Source organism: Pleurodeles waltl, chromosome 9 (assembly GCF_031143425.1).
Source record: "Pleurodeles waltl isolate 20211129_DDA chromosome 9, aPleWal1.hap1.20221129, whole genome shotgun sequence".
Classification (NCBI taxonomy): Eukaryota; Metazoa; Chordata; class Amphibia; order Caudata; family Salamandridae; genus Pleurodeles; species Pleurodeles waltl.
In genome coordinates this window covers 457,623,836-457,649,541 of record NC_090448.1, presented here as the reverse complement: position 1 = coordinate 457,649,541, position 25,706 = coordinate 457,623,836, and the positions used below count along the sequence as shown (strand labels likewise).

The 25,706-nt window shown below is 44.6% G+C and overlaps 2 protein-coding genes across 2 annotated transcripts in view; one reads left to right on the top strand and one right to left on the bottom strand.

Moving 5' to 3' along the window:
- The window catches only part of TDRD9 (tudor domain containing 9), a 2,107,755-nt gene that overhangs the window by 303,128 nt on the left and 1,778,921 nt on the right, over positions 1–25,706 (top strand). The window lies entirely within an intron of this gene.
- Positions 1–25,706, bottom strand: part of RD3L (RD3 like) — a 661,792-nt gene that overhangs the window by 206,862 nt on the left and 429,224 nt on the right. Inside the window, exon 2 of the mRNA XM_069207263.1 lies at positions 10,129–10,173. The gene's annotated coding sequence lies outside the window, so the exon portion shown is untranslated. The remainder of the gene's footprint in view (positions 1–10,128; positions 10,174–25,706) is intronic.

Sequence of the window (25,706 nt, the reverse complement as noted above, 5' to 3'; positions counted from 1 at the left end):
CATAGGATTACAACATTTAAGCTAGGTTTATGGGTCAAACTGATTACATTTAAATGAGTTGATTATTCAGGTCACTAGACTTGTCTGTCATTTTTCGAGGCCTGTAGCAGTTGGTTTAGCAGATGTATGATTTACAATGCTTCCGCTTATAGGTAAACTATGCGCCCTGTTATTGAGTACATTTTTAAATATAGCAGCTTTGGTAATGTTGTTTCCAAAATAATATGAATGAAATAAATCTGTAAACCTGTGATAATTGTTTTGCTTTTTCATACAATATTTACCTGTGACTGCTTCAGATAATAAACCCCTGTAGAAGCGTGAGCTAGGTGTGCTAACTCTTTAGAAATATCAAGTCCAAAGAAGATGATTACGTTTTTTGAAACCTTTTTTTACTGTTAACAAGGACGTGTCTCCTGATGGTCTTAAGCATAATTATAAAAAATATTTTTCTGGGGACCTAGATACACGTTCTATGAATTTACTGTCCCCATATCTACTAATGTTCCATAGATTTTGAGATACAGCATGTCAAAAAATCAACATACTTAGGGGATTTGGGGGAACAACTGGTTTAGTTTAAGTTGGAGATGAAAGAAAAGTTTCTCCTTCCATTTTTTTTTTAAAACCACAGGAATGCAGATTAGTGTCTGTGAATAAACAAAATGGTAATTAACCATGAAACATACCTGAATGTTGAAGATAGATGTTTATTGCAGACACTTGACATTTCTCTCATTGCGTCCGCTGACACACTTAGCCCTTCTTTAAGGAGAAATTGGAATGCAATGTCTTTTTTGCTGGTGCCAATGCATTCATATTAATAAAACCTGCACACTAATTGGCTATTGAACAGGACAGTTTCAGAATCAATCCGCACATATAAAGTGATAAAAGCAATGGAAATCCAGGAATTCATTTCTGCATGTTCATAATACTGTTAATTTGCTGTTGAACACCTTTATTTTTACCATGCCTATCAGTTAAAGGGTGTTCATCTTGAAAGGATTATTCTTAACAAGACATTACATGTTTTATATTGTGCCTATTGGTACAAATTTACCCAGGATACTTGATGCAAATATAATGCCCCTTCAGCTGGACCCCGAGACTTCACGTTCAAATGTGAGGAAAGCAAAATACAGCGAAAACCATACTTGCTGTAAAAGGATAAATATTTGGCTCTTCCTGGCAAGAGATTGAGATGCCTCTAAGCTGTTAGCATCATAGTTTTGTTCTGTTGCCCCTCAGATACATGTTTATCTAATTGCACCAAGCTACATATGCAGAAAAGCATTCTAAAGAGGAAGAAGGTTAAGTGGAAATTGATCATGAAGTTGAAAAGCATGAATAAAAAAGCCGAATCATAAAACATAAAGAAACTCGAGGCTAAGAACCCAGTGTCATACATAAGCAACATCGAAGATGATGTGGAAACGTATAAAGCAGATTAGGATTTTAAAGGTAAAACACAACCGCTCTCAAAAGAAGTCATAGTCTTACAGAACAAGAATAGCAAAGGGTAAATTTTTGACTTGACGGAAGGAAGTAAAAAAGATGCAGTGAGCATTTGTAAAGTTAAAGCCTGAAAATTATGAGAACGTCCCTGTCGCACGAGTTTGAAATCCAAATGGCCCACAGAATACCATTGCACTCTATCAGAGGGACTAAGCATCAACGAGGGTATGATATTTTGCGCATTAGGGTATGAGCATTGTACATTAATCCTTGACTGGGATAAAAAACAAGAAAGCTTTTGGAAAGGTAAAGAAAACACAACACTTTTATCAAGGGCATTGCTAAATAAAGGACCCACATAAGGGAAGTATCTCTCGTTTTAGACCTCAGCTACAAAATTTGAACATCCAGTATAGTTTCACAGGCCCTTCGAAAATTATCATTACATTAAAATAAAACAAAAACACGCAACATTGAAGAGTCTGGGGCATTGAAAACAACCCTTACCAACAGTAGTGACACTTCAATGGATATTTGAAAAATACTTTCTTGTATGCTCATTACGATAGCCAAAAGACAACTGCCTAATTGAATGTCAATTAGCGAGGCTGTTTGATTTTGAAAACTGAGGTTAATATGAGTTACAGTTATAGTTGTCACATTCTAGCGTTGTTGATTTGCGTAAGTCATAACTCCACTAAATTACACCATTCTTAACGCTTATTGTTAAGACCCATCAAATATTAATTTTCATCGATGTTTGAGTAGACCCCTTCAGGGTTATTTTTCCATGTTTTTTCTTTTATACGCTAACCAATTATTATTCCTACTTTATTGTGACATAAAATGTGTTTGAACCAGCCAAAATGTAAATTTCTTTGGCTAGTTCAAATGCATGTTAAGTCAAACTAAAGCATGACTAATACTCGAATAGAGTATAATTGTATAAAGCTGATGCATCCTGGCATTTTGTGAAGACACCAACTTTGTTTCAGTAATATCTTCTTCTTCTTTTTTTTTTTTTAAACTATTGAGAACATGAGTTATGGTTCAATGTCATTTGTGAATACATGATTGCTTCTTGTATACATGTTCTAGGTACATGTAGAAATCGATTAACTATATGGTGGACTGCCTATAACTTATATGATACTTTTAACATTAAGGGAGTGGGACTTTTTGGGCTTGACTTGTTCCCAGAGCTAGTACACATTTCATTGATTTCTCCTGGGTTGGGATCTGCCGAAGGTTCTGTTACTGTGTTTATTGTTTTGTTTTGGATTGAAGCAGGTTTTTGCTTTTTATCTATATAGGTTTATTTGTTACTTTTTGTTCCTTCTGTTTTCCACCTGTATCCTTTTCATCTTTACTGCCTCCCAGTGCTATGGAGGAATCTCAGCTCTCAGTTGACCACGATCCTAATGTGATAGTGTTTCGTACTATATATTTTATAAAGTGATTGCACGAAGTTAAAACATACATCTAAATTACTGTCAGTTTTAACAACACGAGTCCAGAGTCTGTCAACGTTAAGGGGCTTAACCATCCAGTGGAGTGACAGAAAAATTAGGTTTAATGTGGGAGACTAAAGAATACTTTAAACTTCTCCAGCAAACAAACAAAAGACGTGCAGATTCCAAAAGCTCGAATGGTTTGGGTGAACAATATTCTCAGTGGATGCATTCCCCCCAAAAAAGTGGTGGTGTGCTTATAGTTAAAAAGACAAATTTGAAAGCCTTTGGTTCAGTGTGACCTGCTTCTTGACCTATTTTCAGTGTATGATAGGAATATAGAGGTTATAAGTATTAGCTGACTAGATGCTCTTATTTCTTCTGGCAGTTGTATGAGAAATGATTTTTTTTTCTTTCTTCTTCCAGGTCTATGCTTGTGATAGCAAGTAATTGCTTTGAATTGCCTCTCTATTATATAGTCTATAGCAAACATAACAGCAGGGCACCTAAAGCTCTTAATTCCTTTCACTCTTTTTGCAGTTACTGAGCATTTTAAGGTTTCTTGATTTTTGATTTATCGCATTTGTAAATAGAATACTGCTCTTTTAGTGGATCAAAAGAAAATTGACAGACTGCACAAGATCTAATAAAGTATTTCACTGAAATTGCCTGTGACGAACTTAGTGAAGTCAAAATATCTGATGTCATGAAAGCAACGATTCGTAGCTTGATCAGCATTGAAAATACATTTTCTATGATAAGTTGTTGTATAATTGAGTTACTTATGAAACTCAAAAACTTGAATGTTAATTTAACAAATTATATAGCAAAGGTGCCGTTCTTTTTGTTGACTTACAAATAGCCAAGCTTTTTCTGGAATTATCAAGGGTGGTAGACCAGAGGCAGATTTTTTGAAGTTTAAGAAAAAAACTCTGATCAGTGATTGTCTGGTTTCTTCCTTCAAGTCATGTTACAAAAGGTGAATTGACATTTTATGAAAATTCAGGACCAATATAAAAGCTACTCGATGAGCCCCAGATTTTTTTTAAACCTTAAAAGTCTTAGACAAGGCTGTGACCTCTTTCTAGTTGCTTTAGAACTACTAAGACCTATTTAATTAGAGGAACCATTCAGAGTCATCACAGTTCGATCATCCACTTTCAAGTTTGTGTGAGCTGATGACATTGTTTTATTGTTTTGGTTCCTTTGTTGAGAATAGTGTCTTAAGACCAGACCTGAACTAATGTCAGTGAATGTTGATTTTACAAACAAGTGATTGAAAACTCAGATTTAAAATGGCATTTAGATTCTCTTTTATACTTGGATTGGTGTTTACATGCTACGTGACATAAATAAAAATTGATTCACATGAAACAATAAAACGTGTGACAAATTTCAAAGAACTCTGGCCCTCATGTGTCTTAACTTGGTTGGGCAGAGTTGGAGCAACTAAAAGTATACTTTTGTATATAATTAATTACACGTGGGTAAAGTTGCCCAGAGATTCCCTACATCATATTTACCAGCAATGACCAATTAAGAAATGCATTTGGCCCTATTAAAAAAAAAAAGTGTTTGCTCTAACCAAATGGAGAATCACTAAGGAGTAGAATGGGACTAGGATAGCGAGTTTCTATGACTGTCGAAGTCCTTTTTGGCCTGCAAGGTGATATGGTGGCCCCTAGCTGTAAGGGATGTAAAAATACTCCCAATTGTGGGAGTCCATTGGGGAAATAATTGATTGAATCTGCTTCCCCATATATCGCTCCTTATGGTTAGAAAAATGTTATTGAAAAGTTACTCTCTGGTAGTTAAAAACAATGTAAAACCCCTAATAATAATGGATAAAAGTCCAAGCGTTAAATTAGACTTGCCACTTAAACACCATTAAGGAAGCAATGAACAAAATACAGAACTCTCCCAGAGTGTTGTCCTCCTGGATTAAAGCTGACATTTTCAGTTGGAGATTTGCATCAAACTGGCAAGCCCCTGGGGCTATCACAAATACAGCAGTGATTTAAATTACAAATCTTTAATTTTTACGGTTTTATAAAAAGCATGCTTCCTCTAAACATAAATATTCACATGAACCCCTGATTTTTAAAAATGCTGCTTACTGCTGGAAGAAAAGTGCATGCATCCTTGCCTCTATTAATATATTGACATTATTTTCCCTGACCCAAACAAGGAATATAAACGGGGTCGACCTAGATGACAACATTAACCCCTTCATTGCCAGGCCTTTTCCCATCCTGTGCCAAGGCTTTTTTTGGGGCTATTTGGGGCAGTTCGCGCTTAGGCCCTCATAACTATTTGTTCACATAAGCTACCTATGCTAAATTTGCGACCTTTTTTTCCAACATCCTAGGGATTCTAGAGGTACCCAGACTTTGTGGGTTCCCCTAGAGGAGACCAAGAAATTAGCCAAAATACAGCGAAAATTTTGTTTTTCCAAAAAATGGGAAAAAAAGGGCTGCAGAAGAAGGCTTGTGGTTTTTTCACTGAAAATGGCATCAACAGAGGGCTTGCGGTGGTAAAATCACCATCTTCCCAGCTTTCAAGAACAGGCAGAGTTGAATTAGAAAAACCCATTTGTCAACACAATTTTGACACTTTACTGGGACATACCCCATTTTTAAAATTTTGTTGTGCTTTCAGCCTCCTTCCAGGTAGTGACAGAAATGGATGAGAAACCAATGCCGGATCCCAGACAGCGAAATATTTCTGAAAAGTAGACACAATTCTGAATTCAGCAAGGTATCATTTGTGTAAATCCTACAAGTGTTCCCTACAGAAATTAACAGCTGAAATAAAAGAAAATTTAAATTGGGGTGAAAAAAACAGCAATTTTTCTCCACGTTTTACTCTAACTTTTTCCTGCAATGTCAGATTTTTGAAAGCAATATACCGTTATGTCAGCTGGACTCTTCTGGTTGCGGGGATATATAGGGCTTGTAGGTTCATTAAGAACCCTAGGTACCCAGAGCCAATAAATGAGCTGCACCTTGCAGTGGGTTTTCATTCTATACTAGGCATACAGCAATTCATTTGCTGAAATATAAAAAGTGAAAAATAGGTATCAAGAAAACCTTTGTATTTCCAAAATGGGCACAAGATAAGGTGTTGAGTAATAGTGGTTATTTGCACATCTCTGAATTCCGGGGTGCCCATACTAGCATGTGAATTACAGGGCATTTCTCAAATAGACATCTTTTTTACACACTGTCTTACATTTGGAAGGAAAAAATGTAGAGAAAGACAAGGGGCAATAACACTTGTTCACTGTGTTCCCCAAGTCTCCCGATAAAAATGGTACCTCACTTGCGTGGGTAGGCCTAGCGCCCGCGACAGGAAACACAAAATGGACACATCACATTTTCACAAAGAAAACAGAGCTGTTTTTTGCCAAGTGCCTAGCTGTGGATTTTGGCCTCTCTCTCAGCCGGCTTGTGGGGAAACATAGCAAACCTGCGCATTTTTGAAAACTAGACACCTAGGGGAATCCAAGATGGGGTGACATGTGGGGCTTGGACCAGGTTCTGTTATCCAGAATCCGTTGCAAACCTCAAAATTTGGCCAAAAAAACACTTTTTCCTCTCATTTTGGTATCAAAGTTCTATAATCTGAGAGGAGCCACAAATTTACTTCCACCCAGCGTTCCCCCAAGTCTCCCGATAAAAATGTTACCTCACGTGTGTGGGTAGGCCTAGCGCCCGCGACAGGAAATGCCCCAAAACACAACATGGACACACCTCATTTTCACAAAGAAAACAGAGCTGTTTTTTACAAAGTGCCTAGTTGTGAATTTTGGCCTCTAGCTCAGCCGGCACGTGGGGAAACCTATCAAACCTGCGCATTATTGAAAACTAGACACCTAGGGGAATGCAAGATGGGGTGACTTGTGGGGCTCGGACCAGGTTCTGTTTCCCAGAATCCTTTGCAAACCTCAAAATGTGGCCAAAAAACACTTTTTTCTTCACATTTCGGCGACAGAAAGTTCTGGAATCTGAGAGGAGCCACAAATTTCCTTCCACCCAGCGTTCTCCTAATAAAAATAATACCTCACTTGTGTGGGTGGCCCAGGTACCTGCAACAGAAAAATGCCAACAACCTGTAGAGATTGAAGGGATAGCACAGCGAGTTGATAAGCATTTATTTTTCTTTTATGCATCTTTTAGGCAGACTCTGCTTTGGGGACCCATGCAAGTGAGGTATCATTTTACTTGGGAGACTGAGGGGAACGCTGGGTGGTACGAAATGTGTGCCCCAGCGGTGATCCTACAAATAAAAGTGAGGAAAATATGATTTTTTTAAGCCAATTTTGAGGTTTGCTGAGGAGTCTGGGTAAGAAAATGTTGGGGGATCCAGGCAAGCCACACCTCCTTGGACTCCTTGGGGTGTCTATTTTTAAAACATGTCTGGTTTTGGTAGGATTTCCTAGATGAAGGCCGCACCCGGGACCAAAAACATAGGTGCTTCCCCAATCCCCCCTCCCACCCCCTCTTTTGCAATAGATCATTTTGGTGTGTCCACATACTTATGTGATGTTCCAAACACTAAAATCTGTGAAAAGAAACACACTTAGGTTATGTTAAAAAGACCCCTCACCCACCCACCAACCAAGTTGGTGGCATGAATCATCATCGGGGTCCCACCCGAGACACCTAGCGTGTCACAGGTGTGCTGCGACGCCTGATTACAGCGGAGCAGGCTTTGTCATTTTTACCACACATACTGGTTGGATTTGGCACGAGGGTGAGTGATGGTTCAGTGGATCAAATTTTATTAACAAGATATTTCACAAAAATGAAATGCACTGTTAATAACTGAAAGGCCAAAAAACTGAACCAATGACTCACAGCTTGTGAGCTGTAAAGCCACTGCAAGGCACCAACCGCTTTACAGTCCATTCACACACCTTTCATACATGACATGCACAAGACCATTCACGCCGCCAGCCACGGGCCCAGCACATTACAACACTCATTGACAGACAGCGCCACTCGAGCCCATCACTTACATACGCCCACATGCCTGAAACAGCAATCACACCAGCTGATGGGAGTGTGTGGACTGGCGTTTGGCTGACAGTGTGTTGCAGTAGCCAACATCAAGTCAATATGTACACCGTCAGCCAAGTGCCACTCCACACACCATGGCATCACTTTTTTTTTGTTTTTAAAAACAAAGAAACCACTAACTAATTAGAAATAATTAAAAAACTACAAACACAAAGGCACTAACTAAGTACATGACAGAAATGCCAACCATGAAACTGAACACATGAAAATATAAAACAGGCAGTTTACACTCATGGTAGTTCCCAGTAATTCTTATGGGTGTGGTAATTCTTGAAACAACCACCCACATACAGCCCAGTCTTTGAAGGACAATCTGGGCAGTACATTTGAGTCTCCCTCCGGATACCTCTTTGAGCACACACACTACATTTCTTAGCTGGAAAGTCTTTTTTTGGGCGTGGGAGGAATGTGCTCAGCAAAGTGGTGATCTTTCAATCTAGCCACATCCTCCACCACTGCTTCTCTAGGAACTTTTGCATGTTTCACCACAATAAGGCTCTCTATCACTGACTCCTGAAATTTCACAAATGTCATCTTTGACTCTGGAGACCTATCCTTAAACACAATAAAAGCATTAAAAGTTGCTAAGTGGAAAAGGTGAATTGCTAACTTCTTATACCAAACGTAAGACTTAGGAATAGCAGTATAAGGTTTCAACCTCTGATACACTCTATCTACACCTCCCATGTGCCTGTTATAATCTAAAATGCACACAGGTTTGCACACTTCAGCAACCTGGCCCCAAGCAGTCACGGGGGAAGTACTCTTGTCGATGGTACTTAGCATGTAGACATCCCTCTTGTCTGAACATTTCAAACCTAGCAGCTCATCATTCCGCAAGTTTTTTTTTATAGACGAGCCCTCTTGGATAGCCTTTCCGGTTACAACGAATTGTGCCACAAGCAACAGTGTCCACTCTAAACAATTCCTTGAACAACTGCACTCCAGTGTAGAAGTTATCTACACACAAATGGTGACCTTTGTTGAACAGTCGTCTACCAAGTTCCCGCACAATTTTCTCAGTAACTCCAAAAGTGGGAGGACAACCAGGGGGGTCTATACTGGAATCCCTACCAGTGTAGACACATAAACTATACACATATCCTGTACTACTTTCAGAGAGCATATACAATTTAATTCCATATCATTCCCTCTTGCTAGGAATGTACTGCCTTAAAACCAAACGACCCTTGAAAGGACCAAACACTCGTCCACAGCTATTTCTTTACCTGGAACATAGACCTCTGAAAACCAATCTACAAAATGATCAAGTACAGGCGTAATCTTAAAAAGACGGTCAGAATCAGGGTGATCTCGTGGCAAGGCTAATGCATTGTCAACAAAATGCAGCATCCTAAGAAGAAGCAAATACCGATTACGACTCATGGTTGCTAGAAATATAGCTGTTGCATTCAAGGGACTAGTAGACCAATAAGAAGCTTGTGATGGCTTCCTTATCAACCCCATCAAAAGAGTCAAACCCAGAAAACCTTTTCATCTCCTCCAAATTTGTGGGAATCCACTGGGTAGCTCTAGAGTGTGGCCTAAGTCTAGCAGCGTTGTGCCTCAAATGCTGCTCCGCATACATATTAGTCTGCTCAGCAATCCAAAAACACATCATCCACAAATAACTCAAAGAAATTGACAGGCAAAAAGTTATTTGTATTGACTCTACACCCCGGAAGACCAGTAAAGGCAGGCAACTCTGGCTGCTCCATGTTTGGGGCAACCCAGAGTTCAGATCTTTTAACAAAACCTTTCAGACCCAGGTTGCTGCACTAATGGAATATCAGTGTCCTCCTCTAAAACAGGCCCTTCATCTGCACTGAGAGTGGCTTACTCATCAGAAGATTCCTCTCCGACAGAAACTTCACTGCCAGAATCTCCGACTTCCTCCTCTGCCTCAGATGCAGAGTCCGTCTCATAATCATGATCAGACAATGACTCAAAAAGCATACCAACCACCTGCTGAGCGGTCATCCTGCGGCTAGCCATGATCTTTCCTACAAAAAGTAACTGGGCAAATGCACCTTCAACAACCAGCACTGTGTAAGATAAGTAATAAAGTGTAGCTTTATCGGTAAGAGTTATAAACTCAAAAACTATACCGCCCACTTGCCTGAAAAAGCTTGACTCACCAGCAACTTCTCTGCACAGACACAGCAATCAACAATGATATCCCACTAAAAAGAAAGAAAGAAAGAAAAGCAAATTAGAAATAAGAGAACACAAATATCATTGTGCACAAATCTAAGGACAATTTCACACACAATCCTGCATTTAGTACACCACCTACAAACCTGTCATTCATACAAGGCAACAATACTCCTTTGGAGTAAATTGTTTTTACTTACCTAAAACATGCAACTTTGCAAACCGCAGGTCAACCACCGCCAAAACCGCAGGGAGCCACAGCAAAGAAAGCAAAAGGTTTGAACTTGAACAAAATGGAGAAAAAAAATGTAACACAAATTCAAATACTTCGCCTGTTGACAAACACCCCACCAACAAGTATTTAGAAATTGGTGGCTAAGTGGATTCTGCCCCCCATAGGGGCAGATGGGCCTACTAAAAAATAGACCTATCTGCCCCAAGGGGGTCAGAAAATACCTTTAGTAATGTGTCCCCATGGGGAGCGACCCTTGCCCATGGGGCCACCCCCCAAACAAAAAAAAAAACACACACACACACACACACTATTCCTAGTGCCTAAGTGGCTTCTGCCCCCCCTTGGGGGCAATGGGACTAAAAGAAAATAGGCTGATCTGCCCCCAAGGGGGGCAGACACGGCTAACAGTTCTACGCCCCTTAGGGGGGGCGCCCCTTGCCCAAGGGGGCGCCCCCCACCTAAATAAACAAAAGAAATCCCTGGCGTTCCAGTGGTTTCTGCCCCCCCCCCCCCCCAACATAAATAAAGATTTTTTTAAAATCCCTGCCGTGTTATCAGCCTAAAAATAATAGGCCGATCTGCCCTGGGGGGGCGGGGGGGCAGAAATGGCCACAACAAACATGCCCCCCAAAAGGGAGCGACCCTTGCCCAAGGGGCTGCTCCCCGACACAAAAAACATTACAAATAAACAACAAACAAAAAACCCTGGTGTCTAGCGGCCATTCCAGCTGCCCGATCGCAATGCGATCGGACAGCAGGAATGCTCAGAGACACCGGGGGGGGGTAAATGAAAACCCTTTCCTTTCCTTTCCCCTGGTGCCTCTTTGTTTGCAACCCCTCACGCGTCTGAGGAGAAACTCACCTCTTTCTCCTCGATCGCACTGGAAGCAAATGGCTTCCAGTGAGACCGGCACACTGTAATGATGTCAGTGCGCGATCATGTGCTGACGTCATCGCGGGTGGCGGGACAGGGGTGGAAGGGGAAGGACTTCCACTTCCATCCCTGCCTTGGGGGGGGGGGGGCGGGTGGGAGGGAAGACCACAGAGGGAGCGCTAGCGCTCTCGCTGAGCTCAGTGCCCAGGATGTAATGGTTACATCCTCGGCACATGAGCACTGTGCCGTTGGAAGTAACCATTACGTCCGCGGCACAGAAGGGGTTAACATCACTGACACAATATTATTGCCTTTACGTTTAGTGAGAAAGTCATTCTTTTAGCATGTTCACCCCAATGTTGCTGACTGATACTGGTGGTAACTGACCCTGGCTCTACACTAGGCTCTGCTAAACCGGCCCAGGGCCAGTGCTCTGAATAAAAGGTATATGGTAAAATGGTATAATTACAATTGGCAATGACAGACGCCTGTATGTCAGAAAATGGGACAAGGGGATTCAAATTACCTCTGAGTCCCTAGTATATAACAAGGCAGGGAAGTTTAGAGGCCCACTGGAGTGTGCACTGCTCTATTACCGGCTGTCATTTTTAAAGGCAGCCTTGGCTTTCAGATTGTATTTAAAAAGTAAAATGTGTGCAAATTCGACTTTGGAATTAAAGGTACTTCCAAACTAATAATTTCTGCATATATCACCCCTAGATGCCTCAGTTGTGGGGTGCCATGCAGCTATAAGGAATGGTAATGATCACTCCGATAACTTGCCACTGATGAATGTATCATAACTAATACAGAAAATAAGTTATAAGACTTTCTTTTCTGTAAACTAAATTCCTGCCTGCTAGTGGGCTCTCCTGATTTGTCAGCCTTAACAGGATTAGCCAGGCTGCTTTGGTGAGGTGAGAAGTGGCCTGCACTAAGCAGAGGTTATCTGAGGGAGGGAGGTCTGCAGAGGCTAGGCCAGGAAGGGGGCTGGGTAAATCATACTGGGCTTCAAAGGAAGCAGGATGGAAGGGATTGCCAGCCTGTCCTGCCCTCTTACTCTGTACCCTGCAGATAGATATCAGGCACTGGAAAGGACTTTGCTGATGTCCAGAGTGGGAGTGTTAATTGAAATGAGTTACACCAGTAGGTTTTTTAGCCAGGTCTTGCGCCTCTGGAGGAAAATCGTCCATCCTGGAGTTTTGAAGTGCAGTGCTTCATGTGACAAGAGAATGCCACACTTTGGAGGAAGTGGTCATGCTTTTGGGTTGCACCTTGCAGCTCACTGGACAAGGGTACCCCTGTGCTTGTCCCACAAGATGATTGAAAAAAAGTGACCGAGCTGCATTGCAACTCAGTTCTGCTGCCTGAAGCCAAAAAAGCCGACTGCCCAGCTGGAACCCTGGTGTGCAACCCCAAGGACTGCACACTGAAGTACTGCCTGTGTAGCACATTGGAACAACAGCCCTAAGGACTTTGCCTTGCTTCAAACTTGACTCAGAAGTGGACTCCTTGAGAGCAGCAGGTTAACAGAGCTGACCTGCACCAACTATCACAAGAGTCCCCAGCTTGGAGTGCGTCAAGTGGGCTTTTAAGGATTTTGACAGGTGCATTGTGGGAACTGTAGTCCTAGATTTCCAATGACCATCTCTGAGCTTCTGAACCCTTGAATGTATGTTTTGGACACTTAGAATCCCCAAGAGGAACTTTGGGAAGGAGCTCCAGAAGGAGGGAGCAACTTTTCTTTAAAAAAAAAAAAATAAATGCTCCAAAAGTGGACTGACCAGACCTCGTGAGTCACGCCAAATATCTTCAACCGCAACCTGGCCAGGATTTCAGGTTCGTCCCATCAACAGCTCTGGAGCTCCAGACTTCCAGAATTTGACCGGGGCCTTGCAGAAAAGCAGTCAAATGACATTGCATTGAAATCGGCTTGCTAAGGAGGACTGCACGACTACGAGAGAGAAAGGCTCAAAAAATGTTTCTAAGTGGGAAGGTAAAATTTTGGCCAAGACCTCTCTCTCAGTGTATATGAGCAGGACTCCATCGCGGTCGGCCTCAAACTTTGACTTTGTCCTGATCATGCATGACTGGATGTTTCTGGTTGGCGCTACTGATTTCCAAGTACGTTTTATTATTTAATCTTGAAAATTTCATAACTCTGGTTCCCTGTATTGGATTTTTGTCTTTTTGGTGTCATTTTAATGACAAAAACATTAACTATTTTGTATAAATTGGTCTCCTAAGTTAAGCCTGCCTGCTCATTGCCAAGCTACCGGGGTTGAGCCAGAGGCTACGGTTTTGAGACCTTGACTGGACCTACCTTTATGTTGGAGGCATTATTGCTAGTGGTAAATGTATACTTATCTCTACTAATAACCAGCTTCCAACACAGTTGGTGACAGCGAGTGGGTGCGGACTTGTTTGAATTACACCATACAGTAAAGTGAGTTAAGATCACTAAATTGACTTACAACAAATCTTTTGATTTTTGGATTTTTAACATTTGGTCTAAATCTAATTTTTAATCCATCTTTTTGATTTTTCCAAATTTGTTCTGTTTCTGATTAACTTTGTGTGACGCAGAACTTGGAATACCATGGAGCTTGATCTCGCTAAACTGAACAAACTCAAAGCTGCTGAACTTTGGGTTCAGTTTATGTCCAGGGGGTTACCTAATAACAAGATCAGGAAGGCAGAGGTGTTTAGGTCCCTTAAGGCCTGGGCACAGACCGTGCCAGAGAATGAAGGGGATGGTAGCCCTTCCAACAGCCTCCATCAGGAGGAGGATGACTCCCTATCTATCAATTCCAGTACTAGATTTGTGCTACCAGCTAAGAGAGAGAGGGAAGGCTGTCCCAGAGAAGAACCAAAACTGTCTTTTGGAGAGAAAGCTTCAGCCTCAGTTGGAAGCCTTAGCTGTAGAAAAGGAGAAGCTAGAGCTGGAGAAGAAGAGGTGGGCAAGGAAAGAAGAAATGGCAGTGTTGAGAAAGTGCTGAGGGTACACAAGAGAGTAGGGGTAAATCCAGTATTACCAAGGGAACAGTTCCCATGTACACTGAGGGGGATATTTCTGACAAGTGGCTGACTGCATTTGAGAGGGCCCTTGATGAGAGAGGTCCATTGTAAGTATTGGGTTCACTCATGTGGGAACTGATTCCAATAGCTGGGAGGGAGGGGCTCATGGCCCTACAGGGGGATGAGGTAAATTCTTACTCCCACATGAAGCAATAATTAGTCAAAAATTTTGGTTTCACCCTATAACAGTACAGGGTGAAGTTCAGGGACTCCCAGAAGGTGAGCCCAAAGTCCTGAGTAGACTTTGAAGACATCTCAGTGTAGGCGCTAGAGGGTTGGAGTAGGGGGGACCAAGGTCGTACGTATGAGGGGCTTCATAATTTAATTCTTAAAGTGCTCACCCGGGCTTATTGTTTACAAGAGAAGTTGCACCAGTATCAAGTTGACTCAAGGTTGTCATTTCTGGGAACTGCGGAAGATAGCTAATGAGTGGGTGAGAACCCTGAGTTTGTAATCAACACCAGGGAGATGACAAAAAGAAAGGACGACAGGCCCCCTCCCAGGGTAAAGCCCAGGGTAAGGCAGGTCAAAAACACGAGGAGTCCCCACAAGGCCCACTAAAACCTACACAAGAGGGTGGGACCCAGAGCCATGGCACTTTCAAGAAGGGGTATTTGGGTAAGAATTTTGATCCTAGAAAGGCAGGAAAGTTTTGTGACCTGATGCAGGTCAGTGTTTGACTGTTATCAGCCAAGATACAAGTGAGGAGATGCTGTTAGGTGCTGTTTCCAGGGGAAATTGCTGCCTCAGCCCCCTTGCCTGACAGCATGGAGAGGTACAGGCAGAGGCCTAAAATCAATGTAACTGAGGTCGAGGCTCTGAGATGCAGGAGCCAATGTGACTGTGGTCACAGAGAAACTGGTTTCCTCAGCATAGATCACACCTGGTATGTATTACCAGGTAACCCATGCATACAGCAGAACCAGACTCCATCCCATGGCAATGGTAAGTTTGGAATTGGGAGGTGTGACATGCCCTAAGGTGGTAGCTGGGTCTCCTGCACTCCCAGTGGAGTGTCTATTGGGAAATGATCTTGAAGCTTCTGACTGGTTAGGGGTGGAAAGAATGGTCCATGCTAGGATGCTGGATCTCCCTGAGTGGGTATGTGCTTTGACCAGGTCACAGGCTGCTCAGCAAGGAAGGGCTCGACACTTGTACTTGGGAAATAAGGGGCCAAGCACATAGTGACAAGAGAAAGGGCACTGGGTCTGGTGAGCCAACCCCGATAACTCCAGAGGTGCATGTGAAATCTAACTCTGAGGGGGAGGATCTGACCTCTTAGGGTGGAATTCCACCCCTGAAAGATCTTTTTGACTTGGCAGAATTTACAGGAGCTGATGGACCCAATAGAGAGGATTTCTGCCAGGGACAGAGAGAGTCCTGCTCTTGAGAGCTTGAGGCAGACTGCCTCTAGGCGAGAGGAGGGTGATGTTAGTGAATCCCATAACTTTTACTGGGATGAGGAGTCCTATACACTGAGGCAAGAGACCGCAAGGAGGGAGCCACCAGGAGGGTTGTTGGTACCTCATAAGGTTAGATAATTCCTCCTCGCTTTGAGCCATGACATCCCCTTGGCACATCATTTGGGTCAGAATAAGACTTGGAACCGGTTGGTGAACCATTTCTATTGACCCAACATGTCTGACAAAGTGAAGGAGTTTTGTAGCTCCTGTGCCACCAGTAAGGCCAGTGGCAAGACAGGGGGCAAACCAAAGGCCCCCTTGATACCACTGCCAGTGGTTGAGACTCCTTTGAGAGGGTGTGGGGGGGGGGGGGGTAGACCTTGTTGGTCCCCTACAAGGTACCCTGAGGCAATTCCCCTCAGACGAGTCAGTTGGTCTTCAAAGGCTAGGGCCCTACTTGGTGCGTTAACCAGAGTGGTTTCCCAAAGGAGGTTGTTTCAAATTGGAGCCCAAATTTCACATCCAGCTATCTGAAAGCAATGTGGGATGAATGTGGTGTTACCTACAAGTTCACCACCAGACTAATGGTCTGGTGGAAAGATTCAATAAGAACTTGAAGGGCATGATCAATGGTTTGTCTGACAAACTCAGGGAGGCATGGGATGTTCTCCTACCATGTTTACTGTTTGCCTACAGGGAGTTTCCACAAATAGGGGCTGGCTTTAGTCCCTTTGAATTTTTGTTTGGTTACCCTGTAAGAGGCCTATTTTGCCTGGTGAGAGGGTCTTGTGAAAAGCCTCTCAAGAAAGCCAAGGACAATGTGCTGGACTGTATACTAGGCCTGAAATCTTGCATGGCAGACTACATGTACAAAGCAACCAAGAACTTGAAGGCCAGCCAAGAGTCTATGAAGCTCTGGTATGATGAGAACTACTATGCCTGAGTACAAACCAGGACAATTGGTAAGCGTGTTGGAGCCTGTGACTCCTAGTGCTCTCCAGGACAAGTGGATCTGCCTATCTGGTAGACATTAACACTCCCAGGGACCCCTCAGGGCCCTGCATGTCAGTAGGATGAAACCCCAACAAGACAGAGCAGACATGACCATGCTGATGGTCACCTATGAAGGAGGAGAAGAGGAAACTGAGCCACCATCAGATCCTGTCTCCTAAAATGTGCAGTATGCGCCAGTAGAGGGAGTTTTACTCTCTCCCAAATTGACAGATCAACAGCAAAGAGTCTGCAGGCAGGTGCTGGAGCAGCTTTTTGGCCTTTTCTCCCTCATCTCTGGACTCCCCAATTGGTATGTCCATGACATTGACACTGGTGGAAGCCTGCCTATCAAAAACAAGTTGTACAGGTTGTCTGACCAGGTCAGAGCCAGTATCAAAGCTGAGGTAGCTATGATGCTAGAATTGGGGGTTAATGGAGCCTTCTGGCAGTCCATGCGCCAGTCCAGTGGTGCTGTTACCCAAACCTAATACCCAGGGGAAAAGGTATTAAGGTTCTGTGTGGACTACAGAGGACTGAATGCAGTTACAAAGACTGATGCTTATCCTAGAGCTGATGAGCTCATTGATAGGTTAGGGACTGCTCAGTACCTGCGTGCATTTGATTTGACCTTAGGCCACTGGCAGATTGGTTTAAGTGGAAGGAGCAAAAGAGAGGTCTGCATTCTCCACCAGAGCGACATACCCAAATTTAAGTAATACCCTTTGGCTTAAAGAATGCCCCTGCTGCCTTCCAGAGGTTGGTGAACCGAGTCCTGTCTGGACTGGACCAGTCAGGTGCAGCGTATCTGGATTAGCTGTGTATGTTTCCACTTGGAAGGATCTCCTTACCCACCTGAAGGAATTGCTTCAGGCCCAGCAGCTGGCAGGCCTGACTGTTAAGGCCATTAAGTGTCAAATAGGACAGTGTTCAGTTGTGCACTTGGGTCACCTTGTAGGTGGAGGCCATGTGCAACCTCTCCAACCTGAAATCCAAACCATATTGGATTGAACTTCTCCTACAACCCAAACATAGGTCAGGGTCTTCCTTGGACTAACTGGGTATTATATTTGTTAAGGACTGTTGGGCCATTGTGGCTCCCCTGACAGAACACACTTCTAAAAAGTGTCTGAAGGGAGTCCTGTGCACCCCAGAGTGTCAGAAGGCCTTTGACACACTGAAAGAAGCTGTGTGTTCAGCACCATTGTTGCTGGTCCCCGACTAAACAAAGGAATTTGTGGTTTAGATAGATGGTTCAGAGCATGGATTTGGGGCAGTGTGGCACAGGTAAGGGCCTTGATCAGCCAGTTGCCTTCATTAGCAGGTGATTGCTCCCCAGAGAGCTAAGATGGAGTGCCATTGAGAGGGAAGCCTTTGCTGTGTTTGGTTCCTGAAAAGCTGAGACCATACTTGTTTGGTACTCACTTTTGTGTGCAAACTGACCACAGACCTCTCAGATGCTCATGCAGATGAGTGGGAGAATCCTCAATTGTTGAGGTGGTCCATTTCCCTACAGGTGATGGACTTCATAATGGAACACAGACCAGGGGTGGCACATGCTAATGCTTTCCAGGTTTTTCCACTTAACCTGATGAGTACTACCATGATGTAGGTTAGTTACCCATCACCTTTGGTTTAGGAGGGGGCCATGTGAGAAAGTCATCCTTATAGCATGTTCACATCAGTGTTTCTGACTTATACTGGTGGTAACTGACCTTGACTGTGTCCTGGGCTCTTCTAAACAGGCCCAGGGCCAGTGCTATGAATACATTGTATGTGGTAAAATTGTACAATTATAATTGGCAATGACAGAACCCTGTAGTCCCTCGTAGTTAATAGGGCAGGAGGAATTCAAACTACCTATTAGTCCCTAGCATATATTAGGACAGGGACGTTTAGAGGCCCAGTAGATTTACTGCATTGGGTGTGCACTGTTGAGTTGCCTGCTGTCATTTTTTGAAACAATTCTCTTTAAGTTTCATCAAAATTAGAATGGCTACTTCTCGATTGTTATATATGGTGTGGCCTACAACCAATAGGATCAGCTGTTAGGCAGTATAAAGTCAAATTTAAAGCACACAACACAACCATATGCCTACAACCTTGGGGCTGGCGCTAAGGACAGGCTTATATCGAATTAAGCATGGAAAAAACCACAAAAACACTCAAACCCCAACCCTCCCTCCTATACTTCCCTTTGAGCGATTAAAGTAGCGACGAGCATAAGACGAATGGTAGTAAACTGTTTATTTGTGTAGTGCCTATCCTCTGACACCCTTGTCTGTCCTTCCCTGTAATGCATCTGGGATGAGGCACAGACCCCTAAGATAGGAAGGGCAGGTCAGTCCCTGAATTCCTGTGAAAGGAGCTTTATAAAGGGGCTATAGATATGTGTCCCTAGCAGGGTCCAGGTCAGCCACTATGGACAGTTTATCCATGCCCAGAGCAAACCAAAGTCTGTGCAGCCATCGAGTGTGGTCAGAGATATGAGCTGTGTCCCAGCGTGACGGTATGACCTGGTATGCGGCATTTAGAGCCAGTGACATCTGCCGCACTTTATGGGAGCGTAGGGGAAATGTCAAAGTGTTAGGGAGCCCCAGTATAACATAAGCTGGGAATCGTGGTCAGGTGGTCTTGAAGGCGCTATCTAGATCATCTAGGACTTGCACCCAGACGGGGGAGAGCCTGGGGCAGTGCCGAAGTAAGTGCGTAAGGGTGCCAGTGTTGCCACATCCCCTCTAGCACTCAGGGGATTTGTGAGCTGTTCATTTCAGAAGTCTCAGTGGGGTGAGATAACAGTTGGAGGTGATCTTATAGGCAGCCTCAGTTTTGGACATATAGTGTGCTGTGTGCTGCACCCTATAATGTATATTGGTCCAGTCTTTGTCTGATAGGGGCCTGCTCAATTCTGCTTCCATCCTCAGCTGGCTTTTGGGCGGTGGTAAAACCCCTCTCTCCAGTGAATGGTACAGGTTTGGAACCAGGCACTGGTCGACTGAGAATAATCCACATCTCAAATGATGACAATGCTCACCCTCCCCCTGCTTGGGTTGCTTGTCCCGATGCCCAGTGGTGCAGCTGGAGATACTGGACATGGTCCGAATCCAATAGGGAGTAGTCAGCCTTAAGCTGATCAGAAGAAATAAACCTGTCTTTGTCAAATAGGGAGTGCAGGCGTTTACACCCTGCCTCGCGCCAACATTTAAAATTTTCATGGTGAAGGCCAGGAGTAAAGTATGGATTAGCCATGAACGGAGTCATTGTGGAGGGAAAGGTTGTAAGCCTGGCCTTTAGTGCTTCAGCATCCCAAACGTGCAATGTTGTGCCAGTAATTGATGAGGTGTAGAGGCCACAAGATCTCTGTCAGAATGGTAGCCATATCGCCTTCTAAATATGGGAGCCCGCAACCGATTGGTCCAGGAAGGTCTAATATTTCTCTGTCATTGTGCGGATCCACCCGATGTAGGAAAGTACCATCTTGCCTGGCATGTTAGCCCCATTTTTACATGTATGTAAGTTTGTTTTTGCTTGTCTCACTGGGATCCTGCTAGCCAGGACCCCAGTGCTCATAGTTTGTGGCCTGAATGTGTGTACCTGTGTAGTGACTAACTGTGTCATTGAGGCTCTGCTAATCAGAACCTCAGTGCTTATGATATCCCTGCCTTTAAAATTGTCACTATAGGCTAGTGACTATTTTTACCAATTCTAATTGGCACACTGGAACACCCTTATAATCCCCTAGTATGTGGTACCTAGGTACCCAGGGTATTGGGATTCCAGGAGATCCCTATGGGCTGCAGGATTTCTTTTACCACCCATAGGGAGCTCAGACAAATCTTACATAGACGTTATTTCACAGCCATTTTACACTGCACTTAAGTAACTTATAAGTCACCTATATGTCTAACCCTCACTTAGTGAAGGCTAGGTGCAAAGTTACTAAGTGTGAGAGCACCCTGGCACTACCCAAGGTGCCCCCACATAGTTCAGGGCAATTTCCCCGGACTTTGTGAGTGCGGGGACACTATTACACATGTGCACTACATATAGGTCAATACCTATATGTAGCTTCATATTGGTAACTCCGAATATGGCCATGTAACATGTCTAAGATTATGGAATTGTCCCCCCATGCCAAATCTGGTATTGGGGTGCCAATCCCATGCATCCCCGGGGCACCACTATGGACCCCGGGTACTGCCAAACCAGCTCTCCGGGGTTTTCTCTTCAGCTACCTCTGCTGCTAACCCACAGACAGGGTTCTGCCCTCCTGGGGTCTGGGCAGCCCAGTCCCAGGAAGGCAGAACAAAGAATTTCATCTGAGAGAGGGTGTTACACCCTCTCCCTTTGGAAATAGGTGTAAAGGGCTGGGGAGGAGTAGCCACCCCCAGCCTCTGGAAATGCTTTGAAGGGCACAGATGATGCCCTCCTTGCATAAGCCAGTCTACACTGGTTCACGGAACCCACAGTCCCTGCTCTGGTGTGAAACTTGACAAAGTAAAGGGGAGTGACCACGCCCCTGTCAATCACCACCCCAGGGGTGGTGCCCAGAGCACCTCCAGTGTGTCCCAGACCTCTGCCATCTTGAATGCAGAGGTGTGAGGGCACAATGGAGGCCTCTGAGTTGCCAGTGCCAGCAGGTGACGTCAGAGACCCCTCCTGATAGGTGCTTACCTCCCTAGATGGCAAGTCCTCCTCTGAGGGCTATTTAGAGTCTCCCCTGTGGGCTTTTCCTCAGATAACGACTTGCAAGAATTCACCAGAGTGCCTCTGCATCTCCCTCTTCGACTTCTGCCAAGGATCGACCGCTGACTGCTCAAGGACGCTTTCAAAACTGCAACAAAGTAGCAAGAAGACTACCAGCGACATCGTAGCGCCTAATCCTGCCATCTTTCTCGACTGTTTCTTGGTAGAGCATGCTCTGGGGGCTGTCTGCCTTCACCCTGTACTGGAAGCCAAGAAGAAATCTCCCGTGGGCCAACAGAATCTTTTCCCTGCTTCAGCAGGCACCAAACTTCAGTGTGTCTACTCTGGGAACCCTTTCATCCTGACGAGTGTGGCCCCTGGAACACAGGTGGTGGACCCAAGTGACCCAGACTGTCCAGTGGTCCAGCTGTCCAAATTTGGAGGAGGTAAGTCTTTGCCTCCCCTCGCCAGACTGTAATCCTGTGTACTGTGTGAACTGCAGCTGCTAGGGCTTCTGTGCACTTTTGCAAGGAATCCTTTGTGCACAGCATAGCCCAGGTCTCCAGCACTCCGTCCTGCATTGCTAAACTCGCTGAGTTGACCACCGGCTTCGTGGTACTTTCTTTTGTAGTGTTGAGACGACCACCATGCTCAGTTTTCTTGAACCCATGTTCAAGTACTTCTGCGGGTGCTGCCTTTTTGTGCGTGGGCTCTGTGTTGCTGAGGGCCCCCTCTGTCTCCTCTCCCATGTGGCGACCTCCTGGTCCTTCCTGGGCCCGAGCAGCACCATTTTTCTTCAGCTGCGACCTTTGCAGCTAGCAAGGCTTGTTTGCGGTCTTTCTCCAAAGAAACAACGCTGCATCCTCCAGCACTCCGTGGGACATCTTCTGCACAAAGGAGAAGTTCCTAGCACCTTTCGTTGTTGTAGAATCTTCAGCTTCTTCCACCCAGAGGCAGCCATTTTGCACCTTAATCCAGGGTTTAGTGGGCTCCTGTCCCCCCACCCCCTCTTCCTGGACACTTTTGTGACTCTTGGACTAGGTCCCCTTCCTTTACAGGTTCTCAGGTCCAGGAATCTGTCTTCAGTGCTTTGCAGTCTGTTGTGGTCTTTGCAGAATCTCCTATCACGAGTTTAGTGTGTTTCTGGGAAAGTAGCATCACTTTACTCCTACCTTTCAGGGTCTTGGGGTGGGGGTATCTTGGACATCCTTAGTGTTTTCTTACACTCCCAGCGACCCTCTACAAACTACACTAGGCCCGGGGTTCCTAAGTGGTTCGCATCGCACTTTCTTAGTATATGGTTTGTGTTGCCCCTAAGCCTATTGCATCCTATTGTATTCTACAGTGTTTGCACTATTTTTCTAACAATTTTCTTACCTGATTTTGGTTTGTGTGTATATTTTGTGTATTTTACTTACCTCCTAAGGAGTATATCCTCTGAGATATTTTTGGCACATTGTCACTAAAATAAAGTACCTTTATTTTTAGTAACTCCTGGGTATTGTGATTCTTATGCTATAATGCTATATGATATGATTGGTGTAGTAGGAGCTTTGCATGTCTCCTAGTTCAGCCTAAGCTGCGCTGCTATAGCTACCTCTATCAGCCTAAGCTGCTAGAACACTACTGATCTAATAATAAGGGATAACTGGACCTGGCACAAGGTGTAAGTACCATCAGGTACCCACTATAAGCCAGGCCAGCCTCCTACACCCGACCACTAAGCGGAGTTGGGCTGCTTGGTAATATCTCAGGATATGAGGCACCGCGTGTCATCTGTGTATCTTAGGGCAGTACAGCGGTTTTGCCATCCCATATAAACTTATTAGTGGCCGTTAGCCTACCCTTTAAGGTGTTTGGCTGTGGGGAAAGGGGGAGTGTCTGGAATATGTTGAGTATGTGGGGGAGTATGGTCATCTTGACTGCCCCGATCTGACCCATCGAGAACAATTGTAGATGGCTCCATGCACTCAGGTCCTGGTGCGTCTGTGGAAGGAGGTTGGCATAGTTCACAGTTGCTGTCTTGTGGATGGAGCGCGCTAGCCTAATGCCTAGGTAGGGCAGGGAATCAGATGGCCATTCAAACAGGTACGCAGACCACAGGCTCGCGTCAAAGGTGGAGAATAGCATTAGGTTAAGTATTTGTGATTTTTGGATCTTGGTTTTAAAACCGGCCATTGTACCAGAGATGTGGAGCTCTTCATTGAGAGCGGGGCGAGATGTTGGTGGCTTCGTAATATAGAGAATAGCATCATCAGCAAACAGGCTGATCCAATGCTGGGTTCCACCAAATGGAATGCCTAGGATATCGGAGTTTTCTCTTATTTGCTGCATCAGAGGCTCCATATAGAGCACAAATAGGAGTCAGGACAAGGGGCAGCCATGTCACATTTCCCTCTGGATCAAAAATGGTTGTGATAGTGTGCTGTTGACTTTGACACTCTTGGGGCTCTATATATACTCTCGATACATTTGCAAAAGTGAGTCCTGAGTTTGAAACACCTGAGCGTAGCAAAAAGGTAGGCCAGTGTACACGGTCAAACACTTTCTGCGTCGAAGAATAAAGCGCTTCCTATCGTGACTGGTGTATTTTGTCAGTCAAATGAAGGATATGTGTTTAGTGGTACCACCTGCCCGTCGGGTCGGCATAAACACCTGGCTTGATCGGGATCAATTAGTTCGGGCATTAAGGGGTTGAGGCTTGATGCTAAGACATTAGTGAAGAGTTTGGCCTCTATATTCAGCAAATACATTGGGTGATAAGACCCACACAAGGTGGGGTCTTTACCAGGCTTTGGTGTCACTGAAATGGTGGCGTCCCCCATGGTATCTGTAGTGGAACCTGTGTCCGGGATGAGTTGTAGAGCGAGGCAAGAGGTGGTGGCAGTTTGTTGCAAAAGGTTTTATAGAACTGGGTGTTGAAGTCATCTGGACCAAGGGCTTTCATGGGTTTTCGGCAGGCAGTGCCAGAGACCACCTCTATGCAGATGTGATCACCTAATGCTGTAGACTCTGCATCAGGTAATGGAGAGAGGACAGTATCCAAAAGATAAGTTGATACGTCACCACCGCGGGTGCCCGATGCCGTGTACAGTGTGCTATAGAAGGCCCAGAACGCCTCTTTTGCAGACTGTCATGGTGTAGGGGCCAGTACAGATCGTTTTGATTGACCCAGCATAGGTCTGGCTGCGCAAACGATGCACAAGCACGCGTCCCCCGCGGTTTGCTGCTTAGGTAGAATTTGTGCTTATGACTCAGTATTGCATGCTCTGTCAGGTCTTGGTAAAGGCACCTGTGGAGTTGAGCATTTTCCAGGTCCCTCCAAACCCTATGGGCCCCAGTCGGTTTGTGGGCAGACTCCAAATCTGCCACCTCTTTATCTAAGGCTGCTCTTTTCTCCTTCCGGCAATGGCTGTCCGCTGATATAGCGGTCAGTTCTCCTCTGATTACTAATTTCAGGGCTTCCCAAACTGAGGCAAGTGTCGTTAGTTTGTAGGTATGCAGTTATTAGTTTAAGAGAGGTGTGTCGCTTGGCTCGCGAGGAGCAATAGCAACAGATGCATTGGAACATGGTCTGACAATGATAGTGGTCCGATGGTGGCATCAGCTCTGAGTCCCAATAGGGTGGGGTGGATAAGTAGTAGTCAATTCCCACATATGTATTATGCACCGCTGAATAAGAGGTGTAGTCGCGGGTCATTGGATGAAGACCTCACCACACTCCATGGTAGGCCACAGTCAGCAAACCATTGATGCCCTGTAGTGGACAGGGCTCCAGCCTGCCCGTATGATCGCCGAATCTGTCTAAGTTTGAATCCATGACTAAGTTAAGGTCACCGCTCTTCATATATCTGCATTTGGCGTCTTTAATATTGATGCTCGTTTGGTGCTTAAATATTCACTAAAGTCATCTTGAGCGTGCCTAGTGTGATGCATATAGTTAGTATTTGGCCCTGTTCTTCTCCCATTGTCAATAGGATTTCCCCCTTGGTGGGACCTGAGGACCAGAATTGTCTAGGGAAACGGCTTGAATGCATTCCTTGCACATCCTTCAGGAGCAAGTAGGTCTCCTGGAGAGGGGGCACTGCCCCGAGTGCTCCAGAAGGGAGAAACGGCCAGGTGCTTGGAAAGATTGTTGAGACCATCACATTGAGGCTAAGTATTTTCAGGTCCATAAATCCCAGGGACAAAAGCAAAAGTTATATGAGGACCACTTTAGGCAGTATTGTGCCCAGATGGGACCCTGCCCACCAAGATTTGGATGCCCAGGTCCTGCACAAAAGAGCAAGGTGTAGC